The sequence below is a fragment of the Macrotis lagotis genome, chromosome 4 (genome assembly GCF_037893015.1).
Source record: "Macrotis lagotis isolate mMagLag1 chromosome 4, bilby.v1.9.chrom.fasta, whole genome shotgun sequence".
Lineage (NCBI taxonomy): Eukaryota > Metazoa > Chordata > Mammalia > Peramelemorphia > Peramelidae > Macrotis > Macrotis lagotis.
The window spans coordinates 122,135,928-122,153,127 of NC_133661.1; the positions used below are offsets into that span (position 1 = coordinate 122,135,928).

The window sequence follows — 17,200 nt, forward strand, 5'->3', positions numbered from 1 at the left end:
GGACTTTTTTTAGTGTTTGCATTTTCTGAATCAGGTTATGCTAGCAAATGAACATTGCATTAAGGGTTAAAAGACTAAGTAGATCACCTGTCAAAGAAGAATTATTGATGCAGATAACCAGGATAGAGTTGCAGTGAATAAGCACTTGGAGCTCATTGGAGAAAGACATTATATAAATACCAGGTGCTATTATTTCTAAGTAATAGCTTACTTTATCTTGGACTTGCAGTAATAGAAACTGTTCTAGGTGGCATGAGGCTCACATTAGCAGAACTATGAACCCATCTAGGCTTGGAAGTGTGGTACAGGCATAAGAAATATGATAACATACTATGTAATTTTATTTTAGTTAAATGTATTGAACCAGAAAAGTTGCAATCCTTTCAAGTGCTCTCTTTTTGAACATCTTAGTAAAACAAATGGTGGCAATGAGATAAAAGCTCCAAGTCTGTTCAGCATTTAAGGTGATACAATAACACAATTATTAAGACTAGTGGCTTCGAGAGCTGACCTTTAAAGGAAGGAGAAAAGCAGAAATGGAAGTTTCAATTGCAGTCACTCATTTCTCTGTCTGGACTGTGGCATAGTGGAAAGATCCACAAGTGAGACTTGGATACTGACAACCCCAAGTGTACAGACTGTGTTCCAGTGGGTAAGCTGCTTCATTTTGCTAAACTTCAGTTTCCTCATCTTTAAATTGGGGAAATTAAGATCAGTACTCCCTAACCCATGGGCTGGTAAGAGTGAAATGATTTGTAACCTGAGTGTGAGTGTGAGCTTCATTCTTGTTCTTAGGGGTGAAAGTAAATGACCATGAGCATAAAAATTTTTCTTTTCTCTGCCTAATTTACCTAGCTGATGGGGTTGAGTCTCCATCCTGGTGTGTACACTGATGTTAGAGATGGAAAGCAAACCATGTTTTACTTCAGGATTTTGTTCCATCTAACTCCTGGCTCATTACCTAACTGTACACGCAGATAAATTAGTACTGTCATAATACTATGTTAAAGTTAGAGAAAGGAACTGTAATTTCCTTCCCGATTATAATATGCACTTTTTGGAGATAGCCAATTAAGATACTACAGAGTATAAACGTCACAAAGGTGCTTCTCATTATTATTAATAACAGTGGCATTTGGAAAATCTTTCTTGCCATTTGGAAAAAAATTATCCTTAATGAATACTATTTTATGTGAAGTTTTGGCAGGAAACCTTTTTACATATTAGCAATAAAGAGTGTTTAGCTTATTTAGAATTCTCATCAATCTTTAAACCATTGGAGACTTAAGTTTAAGGTAATTTTTTAAAAAATTGGATTTTCTTTTTATCAGGAAGTCATTGGATTTGACAACATACTAGTAACTACTATGTATAAGATACTATTGAATAAAAGATAGTGCTTTTACTATTATACAAAGTAAGATAAAAATAATTTTAGATTTTATCAGGTGATGACATAAAGGACTTTTGAAATTGTGTAGTCAAATGACTCCATTTATATGTAGATGGGGAAACTGTCTGAGAGGTAAAATTACCTGTTCAAGGTTAAATAGCCATTTAGTGTCAAAGCAGATGAGAACTTTCAGTCCTGATTTCTAGTCCATTGTTCTTTCTACAACACTAACCTGCCTGTATATCTTTATTGCAGTTTCATATATACCGTATGAAGTATTTAACAAATATTTTTGTCTGTGACAGTGAAAATAAAAAGTTGTATGTAATTCAGCTTTTTCTAATTTAAATAATGTTTTCCAATGATTTCTCTGAAAATATCAGAGTTGTGTTCTTATCGAAAACATTAGAGAAATACAGAATACTATGTGAGGTCTTAGGGAACCAGCAGTAACTAACAAGTGGAATGGAAAAGGTGCCATTTGCTTTTAAAGTGTGGACAGAAATTCAGCAGAAGAGGAGAAGAGAGGTTATCAGAGGCATGTGCAAGAAGCCCAGAGATGAGAAAGTCTGGAGGTGTTGGAACGGTGAGTCCTCCAGGAAGGTTGTAGCCCTTCATCATCTAGCACCTTCTGTCTCAACAGGCTGATTATACAGGATTTTCCAGCCAAACCAGCCTCCTTATCACTCTGTCTCTTAGTCTTTGCACTGGCATGCTCTCCCTCTTTACCTCCCTTAGGTTCAAGGTCACCTTTTGTAGGATTTTCAGATTCCTACCTTTATTTATTCTCCTTCTCCTTCCCCCTCCCTACCCAACACTTTGTATTTGTTCGGCAGATATTTTCTATTGACTTCTTAGTGTTTCTGTTGCTTCTCTCCAGTAGATTGTGAACCCTTTTTAGGGCAGAAAACTTTTGTCTTTGTGTTTCTGGTGTTCAAGCAGAAAGGATTTTGTTAATAATAGTTGTTGAATTAAATTGATTTTGACCTCATTGCCCGTGGTCTGCTTCCTGGGGATTCCAGTTCCTCAGAACTGGTCCAACAATGGGACCATATACAGCATTCTGATCTTAACATTTAACTCCTAAGAAGAATGGAATTTTCCCCTCGGGGGAAACTACTGGTTCTTCTCCTACATATATAGGGGAACTTTGGAGGTTTTTAGACCTGGAGGAAATGACTTAAATGGGGTTTGCCCAGCTCCATCCTGAGCAAGCCGGTTAGCTTTAAGGAGAGATGGCAAGGCTGGGTCCATTCGAAAATGGACCAGGGGAACTGGGGAGGCAGAGGAAGCTGTGGTCAGAGTGAGTCTGAGAGGCCACAGTTGATGCTTCAGTTTGGGAGGATTTGGGTTGGGGAGAGCTATGATAGGACTATGCTGTGAGTGCCTCCCCTTTACCACCATCATTCCACCTTCTAATTCTTCTTTTCTTCTCCCTTCCTCTCCTCCTTCCTCTTTTTCATCTTCCCCTCTCTCCTCCCCCATTCCCCTCTTCTTCTCCCTCCTTTCCCCTCCTATGATTATTGTTGAAAATTCTAGACACTTCCTTTCACCTTACCTTATAGAGATGAGGGTTTAGATGTATGATGTTGCAGTCACCATCAGAAATGTTGCTTTTGCTTAAATATTTTCTTTTGTTACAATGAAGGGCTTCTTGGATGTCAGGGAATGGAATATGATGTAAAAACAAAGGGCCTCCATAAAATATAGAAAAAAAAAGGAAAAAGAAACGGCTTTATCTATTTCAGCAAAAAGAAAAAGAAACTGGCAAATCTGTTTCAGCAAGATGAAAACAGGGGGATGCTACAGGAAATAGGAGATGCTACAAAGAAACATCTAGGCCTCATGATGACCTGGCTCTTGGGATTTGTTCAGCCCTGCCTTCAGTTGGACTCAATACAGAGGAACAAAGAATATAGGGAAGGCTGTCATTTTAACTGCTTATACTTCTCCTAGATGGGAGGCTTGGGATAAGATTTTCTCTTAAAAACTCAGCCCTAAAAATGTATTCAGTTTTCTTTGCCTCTCAACATCTCTGGGAATCAGCTTATTGTCTCCCTCTTGCTCTGTGTACATGTAAACTCTTCTATACAGGTAATCTGTTTGTGGTTTTGTGGTTCCTTCCTTCCTTTTTTTAAACTGAATAATACTTTTAAAATTTCAATTAGATGATCCTTTTTTCATAGATTTGGGTTTTCTTACTATCAAAGTTCGTCAGCTCTCTCAGATTCTCTTGTCTCCTTTCTGCGTACCGGCCCCTGCAAGTTTGTAGCTGCCACCAGGTGTCAGAAGAGAGTTGAAGATGTCTGGGGAGGTGATGCAAACCAATAGGCCTCCATCGAAAGGGTAGAGTGTTTAGAATTCAATTAATTAGTATATGAGAAATTGAATGTTAAATCAAACATAGAGAACATAAAGACAGGTAACTTTCTGAGCAAACATGAAGTGAATAGAAATTGTTCCACACTCAGGTGTGTCCCGAGGACGTGCTCTGCCCCTGAGGTGCTGCTAGGAAGGCTTTTCTTTATGAACCTTTTCTTTGAATGCTGTTAACAAGGCTTCCATTCTTTCTGTTTTTTTTTAATGGACCTGTGAAATAAGCCAGAAGAATGATGTCCTCTTACAGTTACATTGCAAAAGCAAAACAGAAAACATTGCAAAAGCAAAACAAAAAACCACAAAAAACCAACTCACATTTTTGGTGCCCTTTAGGTTCAGGAACACTTTCTTTTTAATAACATCCTTGATCTGTGCTGAGTCTATGAGGCAGAGTGTGGTGGTTATTGCAGGCATCTGATTTTCCCCCACCTGACCCCAAAAGGCTTGGGACATGGAGTCTGAGAACCAGAGTTCAAATGCTAGCTATACTACTTTTCTACTTCTTCCACCCTGGGAAAATTACTTAACCTTTCTTGGCCTATAAAATTAGGAGGTTGGACCAAATGACCTCTAAGATCTCTTCCAGTTTAAATTTGTGATCATGGTCCCTCAGGTCCCTTATAGATCTTGATCCAAGGTTAACATTAGTCAGTCCATTCAGCAAGCATTAATTAAACTCTATGTGCTAAGAATTGAGAATTATAAATGTCAGTCAAAATATAGATATTAGTTTTTAACAGTTACCAATTAGGATTACATAGCATACTTTCTTTGTGCTCGATGAATTGATACTTCTGCAATCTCATCAGGGAAGCTGACCTTTTCCTCCTGGGACATAAGACCATATCCTACTTAGATGCTACCATATAGGAGTGTGGTGACCTGGGAACAGGGAAGTCACATATGCTTGGTGGGGCCCTAAGGGTGAGTGGATAGTGTGTTTTTACCTAGAAGCAACAGTATAATTTGATTTGCTTTTCATAGAACAAGAAGTAGAAATTGGGGGCAGGGGTGTTATTTGGGATGGCATCACAAGAAGGTGGCATGATAGGGATGATAGGGTACCTGGGCCAACTAGATGCAATGGGCTCTCCCCAATCAGCAAGGCCTCAGGGAGGGGTTAAAAGCTGGAATTCTGGTTGGGAGGGTCTGGTGGTAGGAGTGGTACCTCTCCTTGGAAGGATTTAGACAGGAGCAGAGATTGAGAGATTGGAAGTCATTAGGACTCATTGTCTACTCTTCTCTTTTAAAAACTATAGCATACAATATAGTAGTTTATAAACATTTATAATTGAGTTTTTGATTGAATTATCATTAAGATATGAGTTAGTACATGTACATTATAATTCAAAACAGTGTAGTACAGGCTGGGAGCCATTTAAAGATATTTAACCTCTGTTTTCTTGGCACTTAAAATCTTTCCTTATATATATATATTACCTTAAATATACATATTATATTTATATACAATAGGAAAGCATTGGAATCTTTGGCACCAAGAATGCTACCATCCTACATTTCACATGGATCATAGAATTTTAGAGTTAGAATCTTATAGTTTCTCTAGGCTAGCCATCTCATTTTTCAGAGGGTATTTGTCTTAGTTGCCATTTTGACAAATATAATTTCTCTGCGTTAGACAAGGGCTAATGTGTCTCAAAAGGAAAAAAAAAAGATGATTTGGTAGTATCAATTCAAAGATGATAAATCTCAGATTTTGAAAGGATCTCATGCTATTTCTTCTAGATTATTCTTGAAAAAAAGATCCATCAGTCCTTGCTTGCAATCCTGTAAGAAAGATCCTGAATCTATCTTCCAATATAGCCTATTTTGCTTAGGGGCAACTCTTATAGAAATTTTTTCCTAGTATTGGGTGTCGATATTTTTCTTTGTAACTCCTGCCCATTGCTTCTCCCCCATTCCCCCATCTCTGCAAGGAATTTTAGATTTAGAGCTAGAAGGAAACCCGGAAGCCATCAAGTTCAATACCTTCATTTTAAAGATGAAGAAACTTAGGCATAACAAAATTTAGTGCCTTTCCCAGAGTCACAAAGCTAGTAGATAACTGAGACCAGATTTGAGCTCCGGTCTTTTTGACTCTAACTCTAATATATTTTTCCATTATACTATCCAGCTTGCTTCCTTATCTTTGGGGATTAAATTACCTAAATTCCTCTTCTGTATAACCCTGTTTTGAATACTTGTAGGTGGCTACCCTTTAAGCCTCTTCTCCATGTTAAATGTTCCTTAACAAGACTTACTAAGGATTCATCTTGAGACTTTTAAACTCATTTTTGGGGCAGTTATAAGATTTTCTTATAATAATAATAATAATAACAATAATATAGTCATTCTTGTAGTAATAATAAGGACAATAACAGTAATTATTGATCTTTATATAGTGTTTTAAAATTTTCAGTGACATACATGTATATCACTTTGGTAATATGTTTGCACACACATGCACACACACACACATACATTCTTAATCTTGTTTGAATCTTAAAAGCAACCCTATGAGATCATTGACAATTAACTGGCTCAATGGATAAGATTGCTGAGTCTAGAGCCATGAAACCCTGAGTTTGAATCCAGCCTCAAACATCACCTGGATGTCCCTAGGCAGTTCACTTAACTTCTTTTTACCTCACTTTCCTCAATTGTCCTCAACTGTAAAATGAAGATAATTATTATTATTTATAAATGTAGATAAGAGTATCTCCTACCTTACAGGCCTATTGTGGGGTTCAGAAGAGAAAATATTTTTAAATACTTAGCAGAGTACCTGTCACATGTGTGTGTGTGTGTGTGTGTGTATGTGTGTGTGTGTGTGTGTGTGTGTGTGTGTATCTCCCTTCCTCTAGTACAACAGCAACGTTTTCCCTATTTTCCAGATGAGGCACCTGAGGGCCTTGGTCACCAGGTGCTGAGTATCAAAGGCAGGATTTGAACCAAGCTCTTTTTCTCTCAGAATCTACCAGATCAAGGTTCCAAATTTCTCTTCAAAATTGTGGAAAAGCTAAAGAATTTAGCTTTAATGGCAAGTCTGTTGCCCCAGTGGAATCCTGTAATGTCACAAATGAAATAATGACTATACAGTGCTTTGCCAACACTTGAGAGAGATCAGTTACTGCAACTACTACATCAGTCAGAGACCCTTAAGGGTCAGTTAATTAGGGATGGGATTTGGACCTTTGCTTTTATTGTGATGAGGAATCCTAGAGAAGGAAGTCCCTCTGTCACAGTCAACAAGCACTCTCTCTGCCACTTAGAGAGTTTCCTAGAGCATGGGCCTTTAAGTGACTTCCCCAAGGTCACACAAGTGTGTGTGTCACGGGTGTCCTCAGACTGGAGGTCAGTCCTCCTTTGTTCTGTCAAACTACCTCTCTATGTGATTACCAATCCAAACATGGCTAATTTGTTTTTTGCCTGGTAAATCCTAAGCAACTTAAGAATCCACTCTTCCTTTGAAATTCCTGTCAGTGATTAATTATCCTATTGCTTCTTGACATCAGTAAGAGAGATGTGGGAGGGATTCCTCCAGAAAGTTCAGACCTCTCTAAAGTGTTTATGTGTGTGTGTGTGTGTGTGTGTGTGTGTGTGTTAAAATAAGAAACCAGTGGTAGAGGGTGTACTGGACTTGGCACAAAATCAGTATAACTGTCAGTAGGGAATCATAATTTCACAAAAATTACAAGAAAATTAGGTTTATTACAAGGGCAATGAACACGTGTATGGAATACAAAGAATTTACAATCCATATAGAGGTTTGTATTTTTCTGTCAAAGGGACAAAGAAAAGAGGAGGTACCAGAAATCTCCACCTAAACAGGCATGGCATGAGAGGAAGAAAGGTGTAGTAAAAATGGGAAAAGGACAAAAGTCTTCCCAAAGGGGAGGCTTAGTCTATGACAAAAGTCCCTGTCTTTTCCCTTGGGAACTACTGGACCATGAAGATAGGATGTTCTGCTTATCTATCTACAAGGGTCCTGGCTACACAAGCAGTTTCCAAGCTAGTACAGACTGAATGGTGCTTCTCTCAGCAAGCAGAGTCCAGTTTTGGATGCAAACAACAAATTATGTCAACTTTGCTTGTCTAAAGCAGTCTCATTATTTTTGGAGATTGAGAAGGGGAAGAGGTTACTTTGTCCTTGATACATCCAGAGCTTCCTACATACTTAGTTTCTGGAAAATACAGCAACTCAACAAGATAAGTTCAGGGACAAAACTAAATTTTCTAGAGAATTTTGTGAGCAGAGTCTACTCCTGGCCTCTGTCTCTCTGAGTCAACAAATTCTAGGCAGTTTAGGCTCTGTGTCTTCAGGAAGAAAAAAAGGCAATGGAGATTTCTATGGCTAAACCCTAAAAATGTAGAAAACAAAGATTGTTCATGAAGATATGTAAACCTTAAAAAGTGAGACAGATGTCCCAATCTTACTAATCTGATAAGAATAGAAATGGTACTACATTTTACAATCTTCCCCTTGAAATAAATCCTGTGGTCTGACATTTTGTCTTCTGCAAATGAAGGAGATTTTGCCTATCATTCTAGTTTCCAATTTTATTTCAGAGGAGCACTTACCTGACCATTTAAAATATTGAATGATCACTTAAAATATTTCCCAGTCTAGATGAACAAGAACAGCTTGACTAGGAAGGGTGTTCATAATACAAATGCTCAAACTGGGGTGGGGTTCTTCCCATTGATCAATTCCTGCTTTGGTACTGGGACCAAAACCTGAGTTCTGTATAGATTATAAGAAGATTGATTTCATCATAAGGCTGGATGAATGTCCCACATCCAGAACATATAAACCTATTATAGATATAGTATTAGTAGAGACCTGAGAGGTCCACCTTATCAAATCTCTTCATCTTCAAATAAGAGAATTGAAGTCCAGAAAGATTGATATAATTAAGGTAACAGAAAACAGGCATCAGGGGTGAGTTTTGAACCCAAGTCTTGACTGAAAGAGCCCATGTTCTTTTCACTGAATTGTGCCTTCTTTCTCTTTTTTTTTAGATTTTTTGGCAAGGCAAATGGGGTTAAGTGGCTTGCCCAAGGCCACATGGCTGGGTAATTATTATTAAGTGTCTGAGACCAGATTTGAACCCAGGTACTCCTGACTCCAGGGCCGGTGCTTTATCCACTGTGCCACCTAGCTGCCCCTGTGCCTTCTTTCTCAAGAGATTGATTACTGCATTAATGTTCTAAAAGATGTCCTGAGAAATGGAATTGTTAGTAAAAGCTAAACTTAAAACAGCCTTTATAATCCAGGGAGATTTATATGAGTTTCCAGAATTTTCTTTGAAGGGTCCATCAGATTTCTTTAAATTTGTAAATAATCTTATAATTTGAATTTGGAATTTAGTATAGTGTTTATTTAAAATATTTAATAAGGGGCAGCTAGGTGGCACAGTGGATAGAGCACTGGCCTTGGAGTCAGACACTTAATAATTACCTAGTCAGATACTTAATAATTAGCTAACTGTGTGGCCTTGCAAAAACTAAAAATACCTAAACTAAACTAAAATATTTAATAATAGAATCATAGCTTTCTAATATTATAAGGATTCTAGAGAGGCAGTGTGGTATAGTGGATAGAGAGCTGGCCTTTAACCTAGACACTCTGAGTTCAAATCCCAGATCTCACACATGCAGACTGTGTGAACCTCCTAGTGCCACAGGCAGCTCTTTAAAACTGTGACAGATCTGCCTCTGGAGAGGAAGTTTGCTTCACTCATGAAATCACAGATCTAGGCCAAGAAACAAAACAAAACAAAACAAAATAGGAACCTTCAATTTCACCCTTCCTTATCTCCTTCCTTTCGGGCACAGCAGTTCTACAGTATCTAGTCTCTGTTTCAATAGAGGCAGTGACCAGGTTCTTCTCAAGGCAGGTAATTCAATTGTAAGGCAAATGATATTGTTCTCAAGTTCTTAAAAGGACCCAAATATTTTCTCCTGTAACTTCTGCCTCAGTCTCACTTCTACCTTCTGGAGCAAGATTGGACAATTCTCCTCAATTTCCTGACAAACACTTCAATATTTTGAAGACACTGAAGTCCTCCTTTAGTCCCAGATTAAACATTCTTAATTCTTTTAAATGTCCCTCATGTAACAGAATTTCTAGTTATCTTGCCTTCCTGATTGCCCTCTGCTGGACAAGTTCAGTTTGCCCCTATTTATCTAGAATTGAACAGATGTTTTGATCACTTTGACTACTTCCATTGATCTGACTATACTAGTTCTATTAATGCTAAGACAGTAATTTTTAGCAGCCATTTCTGAATATTATCTGATGTTAAGATTATAGTAAGCAAGATGTGTTATATTGCCTTCATGTGAATGGCAGTCTTCAGCTCTCCCTTATCTGGTTACTTGTGCTGGGGAGTTGAATTTTTTATTCTAAATGTGATACTCCATATTTTCCCCTGTCCAGTTTAATTTAGTGCTTTTTGGCCCAATGTTCTGGCATATTTACCTTTCTGAATCTTGATTTTTTTTTATTTGTAGAGTTGACTATCCTTCCCAGATTTGGTTTTATCTGTAAATAAATGGATCTGTGAAGCCCAGGGCAGAGATGCTTTCAATGTTAGTGTGGAAGTTGGCAATATGCAGAACAGATTCTTAAGCACAGAATACACACAGCAGTGTCTTGGGTCAGTTACCAGTTAATTATAGGTATATGTAAAAATTAATGCCAAAAATCTACTGGCACTGATGCTTGTCCAAAGCAGTCTCCTTGTTTTTTTGGAGAACCAGAGCAATTTCAGGATTGGAGAGCATTTCCTGGATACAGGTTAAGACTGAGTTAAAGGATCAATATAACTTCCATACTCAAGCTATTGATCCTCATTCTTTCTTTTTCTTTTTGTATACATTTTGTGTACTATATTTTCCTGTTTTGAGGGTAGGGATTGTTGGGAATATTGGACTTTTCCCCATTCTCATATTTCTTGACTCCTTTGTGGTAGATTGTGGACCAGATCTCCTTCATATCTTCTTCCTTGGCACCCATGTCACTGTCCTCTCATAGATGTTTTGTCCTCTCTCTCTCTCTCTGATTGTATTTTCTCTTTCTTTTTATTGGTTCCAGTGTCCTCTTCCCACTTTTTTTTGATATTTTATTTTTCAAAATACATGTTATGAAAGTTTTTCAACATTCATCCATATGCCTACATATATTTTTAAGTTACAAATTTTTTTCCATCCTCCCTTCCCACCCCCACTCCCCTCATAAGGTTGATATTGAACATACACATTTGTGTTAAGCATGTTTATAGGTTAATCATTTTTGGTATGGGGAATGAGGTTTAGGGGAAAGGAATGCATAAGAGATATTTTTTAAAAAGTGAATGTAAGGGTGGCTAGGTGGTGCATTGAATAGAGCACCAGCCTTGGAGTCAGGAGTACCTGGGTTCAAATCCTCCCTCAGACACTTAATAATTACCTAGCCGTGTGGCCTTGGGCAAGCCACTTAACCTCATTGCCTTGAAAAATCTAAAAAAAAAGTGAATATAATGTTCATTAAATTCTAAAGGACTTTTGTTTTGTTCTGTTTTTCTTCCTCTTGATGGGGATAACATTATCCATACCCAGTCTAATATGGCTGTTCTATCTCTCTGAACTGCTGAGAGTAACTTCATCCATCAAGATTGTTCATCTCACAATATTGTTGTTAATGTGGACATTGTTCTCTCGATTCTGCTCTCTTTGCTCAGCATCAGATCCTGTAACTCCTTCCATACTTCTCTAGAGTTCGACCATTAAGGGTTTCTTATAGAACAATAATATTCCATAGTTTTCATTCAATGACTTGTTCAGTCATTCCCCAATTGATGGGCATCCCCTCAGTTTTCAATTCTTTTCCACTACAAAAAGAGCTACTATTAATATTTTGGAACATGTGGGACTTTTTCCAATTTTTATGATTTCTTCTGAATATAACCTAAAATTGGAAGTAATGGGTCAAAGAGTATGAAGAGTTTTATTGCTTTTTGGTCATAGTTCTTCCACTCTTCCCACTTCCTAAGCTTATGTCCTTGGCCCTCTTCTCCTGAAGATATAAGATCATAGATTTAGAAATAGAAGGGAAGAAATCTGTGTTTGAATCTCGGCACTGACCTTATTGGCTATGTGATACTAAAGGAATCACTCTGAGACTCAGTTTCCTGATTTGAAAAATGGAAATAAAAATACCTGAACTATCTACTTCATAGGGTTGTGAAAGAAGCATTTTGTGAGTTTTAAATAAAATGTGAATTGCTACTACTATATATATTCAGATCATTTCCCGATGTTTCCCAAAGCTTTGTTTGTTCTCCTTCTCTATATTTCCTTTCAGTTAGTGATCTCATAAGCTTCTTTGGGTTCTGTGATTATCTCTTTTTTTTCATTTGATCCACATATATTTTAATAAATAAAGCATATTCATAGCTTGGATTTTTGAATCACACACATAACTGAGGAAAGTCTCTAAGCCCAAATAGTTAACAAGGGTTAATACTATTAATGCTGGAGTGAATGCATGCTCCATATAAATATATATAAATATATATATATATATATATACACATATATGTATATATATATATGTAAAAGTAATATACAGAAATCAATACAAAGAGGCTAATGTACCACACATACAGAGCTCACTCCAATCTGAGGCAGATCACAGAAGGAGGATTCTCTGTGAACACCATGCAACTGATATGTATTCCCCCTGCCCCTAGGATATAGGAGATCAGAACTTAAGTTACTTCTGATTAACAGTTTTAAGTCCATAAATCCTCTCCCAAAGTTAACAATTAGCCTGGCAGCATTCTACACAAAGGCTATTCCACTGAAGAACATAGGACAGTGTCAAAGCATCAAAAAGGAGTAACATTGATAGTTGTTTCTTCAATTTTAAATACTTTTATAACTTATCAATACAGCAGATGGAATGGATTCCACCTCATCAGATGCTTAGTCCAAAAATTTCCTGTTGACATTAGCACCAAACAAAGCCCCACGGACTTCTGGCATCATCTGTTGGGCTGTAAGGTCCAGTCTACTTTCTAGAGTATTAGAAACTTTTATCTTACAATCCCCATTATAGATCTCAACACCTCCAGCTATTTCGTCTGGCAGGTAAGCCTCTTGATCAACTTGAACATCAACATCTCTTTTGGTTGCAATCTTGTACATAGGAATTGCTTTTTGCACTGCGGCCTTGACCAGAGGAAGATCTTCTTTCTTGCAATGGACAATCATTCGTGGCTTGAGTAAATGGTATAAACCCTGAAGGACCAGACCATCCAAAAGCACCTGATACCTGGTTTTCTCTTTCACTATCTTGGAGAGTCTCTGCTTTGCTTCATTTAATAAGTCTGAGATAAGGTCATCTCTGGCTCTGAGGACTTTCAATCTTGCCTGATTCATCAAGTTGGACATCTGAATTTTTTTCTGCTGTTCAATTTGTTTCTCCTTCTTTTTATAATATTCCATTTTCTTCAATCTCTGTGTTTGCACAAGCCGACCTTTCTCAATGTTGAACTCTTCTTCTGCCTTTGCATCTATTTCTTCGGCCTTCTCATTTGCTTCCTGTTCAATGAAAGCCATCATGTGTTTGATCTGCTTTTGGACGTTGGCATCGCTGAGAGCCATGGTGCTGGTGGCTGGGGAGCGGTTGGCCTCGGAGTGCAGCCGAGATGAACCACGATTATTTCTATACATATGAAATCAGTATTTTTTCTGAGCTCCAATTATCCATCATGGAAAGCTTACTGATAATTTCTAACTTTTCCATATACATCTCATACTTAACATGTCCAAAATGGAGCTCATTATTTTAATTTATCTATTCATTTTGGAGGGTAATGCTCTTCTTCTAGTTACACAGGCTTGTAACCTTAGCATTATGCTCAATTCTTCTTTCTCCATCATGCAAGATATCCGATCAGTTTTCTGAGATTTTTCAGTTCTAGCACCACCACCTATCTCAAATAGTGGCCATCCTATATCAAACCTTCATCTTGTTTCACCTGCGCTATTGTAACAGTCTTCTAATTTGTCTCTTTGACTCCAGTCTATCTGCTTTTCACCCCATTCTTCATAGAGATATCAAATTGATATTCCTAAAGTACAATTATGATCTGGGTCATTCTTTTTTGTTCAGCAGTCTTCAGTGGCTCCCTATTGTCTCTAAGATAAAATAAAAACTCTTCAGCTATTTATTTAAAGTACTTTATAGGAGCAGCTAGGTGGTGCAATGAATAGAGCACCAGCCCTGGAGTCAGGAGGACCTGAATTCAAATGCAGCTCCTACACTTAATAATTATCTAGCTATGTGACCTTGGGCAAGTCACTTAACCCCATTGCCTTGCCAAAAAAACCCCACAAACTTTCTTGAGGTACATTGCACATTATTCCATTTTATTTACATCTTGTTCTAGCCATTCAGGTCTTGTTCTGGCCATACCAGTTAAATTCCGTCAAGTCTAGCCATACTGGCCAGTTCATTCGCTGTCCCTTGCCATTGTCATCCATCTCATCCTTCTGTTCTTTGCACTGACTCTTTTTCAAACCTGAGATGATCTTCTGCCTGACTCCAACCTGTTAATGTCCTTCTCTTCTTTTAAGGCTCAGCTCCTATGTCATTACATATGAAAAGTCTTTTTTAATCTCCCTGGGTGTTCATATTTTCTTCTTTATGTACATAATGATGGATTTTCATGTTTTATCCCTCCTTTATAATAGGAGTTCATTGAGGGTAAAGGCTGATTTTCATCTTGTCTTTGTCTCCTTAGTGCCTTGGCATTTCATTGGTAATTGCTTTATAAATACTTGTCGGATTGATATCATGACAAATTTTGTTGAATGCTTTGCTGAAATAAAACTATTTCATATTTGGGATATTCTCCTGATCTAACAACCCAGCAACACTTTCACATTTTTTAAACTCTACTTCTCTCTGGTTTCTGTCCCTTCTCTCTTTCTTGTCTCTATCCATACAAACCATCTGTTTACTATTTTCTTCCAAAATGTTGTTGGAGGTCAATGTTAAGCTTGCTTGTCTGTAGTTTTCAAAATCTATTTGTTTGCCTTTTTTTTGGAATGAATGATTGACAGTTTTCTGGCATTTCTTCCATTCTCTGATTACTGACAATGGCTCAGAGATTATATCTACAAGTTCCTTCAGCACCTTCCATCTATTTCTGGCTGAATTTTTAAATTCATTTAATGTGGCTTCCAGGTGCCCTCTTACTTACTTGTCCCTTATGTTGGATTCCAACTTCTTCTTTATACTGTTTGCTCATCAATCTGGGAAGTATGGATGATGGAAGTAAAATAGGAATTGAGGCCATCTGCTTTCTTTTGATATTTGCTAATGGTCAGTGAAGAGGTAGAACTCATATCTGGCTGTTTCACTTATCCAGGAGAGGGAGGGAGAGGTTCTTGAAACTTCTTTGAAGACTGAGGAAAGTTAAAAAAAGGGGAAGGGGAAGAAGGTTTCTTTTATACAGGAATACTGAAGGTAGGTAGAACATTTATTTCTGAAGGAACTGTAATAAAGAATTAAGGGTTGACCTTGTCAGTTAAATATTTAGTTATAGTGCATATTGCATCAGGAAAATTAAATGTATATAAATATTTTGTGACTGATGACATCCTTTGTCCCTGATACCCTTTACTCTTTTTTTTTGCAAGGTAATGGGGTTAAGTGGCTTGCCCAGGGCCACACAGCTAGGCAATTACTAAGTGTCTGAGGCCAGATTTGAACTCAGGTACTCCTGACTCCAGGGCCAGTGCTCTATCTACTGTGCCACCTAACCACCCCTACCCTTTACTCTTAATAAATAGATCTGGGTAGAGGATCTGCCTCTCAGAGGAAGGTGGGAGGGAACACCAGTGTCTATGAGAGGGTAGCTAGGGTGCATAGTCTATCAAGTACTGGACTTGATGTCAACAAGACTTGGGTTCAAATTCTGCCTCTAAATCCTACCTTTATTAGCTTTGTGACCATGAAGAAAAACCTTAACTCCTCAGAATCATATTTGTCAAATGGGAATCCTCATACCTGTAACACTTCAGGAGGTTATTTTGAGAGTCAAATGAAGTAATCTGTCTTAAGTACCATGCAAGTGGTAAATAATAATTAAATAATAATTATTTAAATAATTATCATTTAAATGATAATTATTACTATAAACCTAGAAATATGAGATAGAAGAGTACATCCCATCCTGGATGTCCTGGGCAGTGCTCTGAAATTAGAGTCTTTGATTGAAAGTTCAAAAAGTATGTATACCAGGGTTCTCCGTACCACACCAATACATATTTTAACAGTATTGGGTTGGAAAAAGTTATGTTTATTCCATATTGGTGAAAGAAGACTTCATTATGCACCTTGCAGTATGAGCAGTATCAGGAAGGAGTTTTAGAGGGCAAAATATAGGCATATAGTACATTGTAGAGGAAAACTTGAAAGTAGAGACAGACAATTAGGCAAATAGGACTTTGAAAATATGTGAGAGAAAGAAAATGAATCCAGCAATTTAGGCTAGGATGGCCTGGTGAAAGATTTAGAAGACTAAAAATTCTGTTCCAGTTATAATTCATTAGAAAGTTACCAAGTACTTTGTTTAATAAATCAACCAAAAATATTTTATTTTTAAAGAATCCCTCATGTACAAGACTGTGTAGAACTTTATAGTTTATAAGTGAAGTTGGTGGCATACTCAGGTGTGTGTAAAATGTTAGAGGGAATGGGAACGACCAATAGTAATCCTTGTACCTAGGGATGCCAACATATCTCCAATTCAAAATTTGCTACAACCAGAGAGTGGTTTAGGAGTGAAAGAGGAAGACAAGAGGGTCATTCTCTCTTGTGCTCTGAAATTGCCAGGAGGGTTCTGCAAAACATCTAGAATGGTACAAAATTGTACTGGTGGTATGATTGAACTGACTTTTATGCTCTGACTAAAGAGGAGCTGCAAAGTGGGTGATTAAGAGAACCAATGTATTAGGTCTTTGAGCCTTATAGTGTTTTAACTGAGCAGAATTGCTTTAGGGGGTCTAGGAGGGACTTTCTCTTTATATTATTTGAATTTTCTTTTGTGATATAGGAAAAGTCTCATGTCTTTGACTCTTCTCTAAAATACCCGAGTTTTTAAACAGAGACCACTGAAGGCGGAATGATGATCACCCTGCTTCATTAGGTCTGTGAGAGTTGTCTTTTGATACCACTTCGTGAACCCTTTCCCCTTTCTTCATGCATATGCGCCAGTGCCAGAGGTTGCAGAATGTTGGTAATTGGCAGAACCCTGACACCAGGCATTATATGATAAAAATGGAAGTAGGAAACTGCTTTGATAGAAATTTCTAACTGGATGTCCTGCTGGTGCAGAATGTCTAAAATTGAACATATTTTTCTCCATTCTT

At 37.5% G+C, this 17,200-nt stretch overlaps 1 protein-coding gene and 1 pseudogene across 4 annotated transcripts in view; one reads left to right on the forward strand and one right to left on the reverse strand.

Annotated features, from left to right (window-relative positions):
* MTHFS (methenyltetrahydrofolate synthetase) overlaps positions 1-17,200 on the forward strand; it is a 108,546-nt gene that overhangs the window by 61,115 nt on the left and 30,231 nt on the right. The gene's annotated exons all lie outside the window — the stretch shown is intronic.
* Positions 12,667-13,425, reverse strand: LOC141521450 (V-type proton ATPase subunit E 1 pseudogene; annotated as a pseudogene).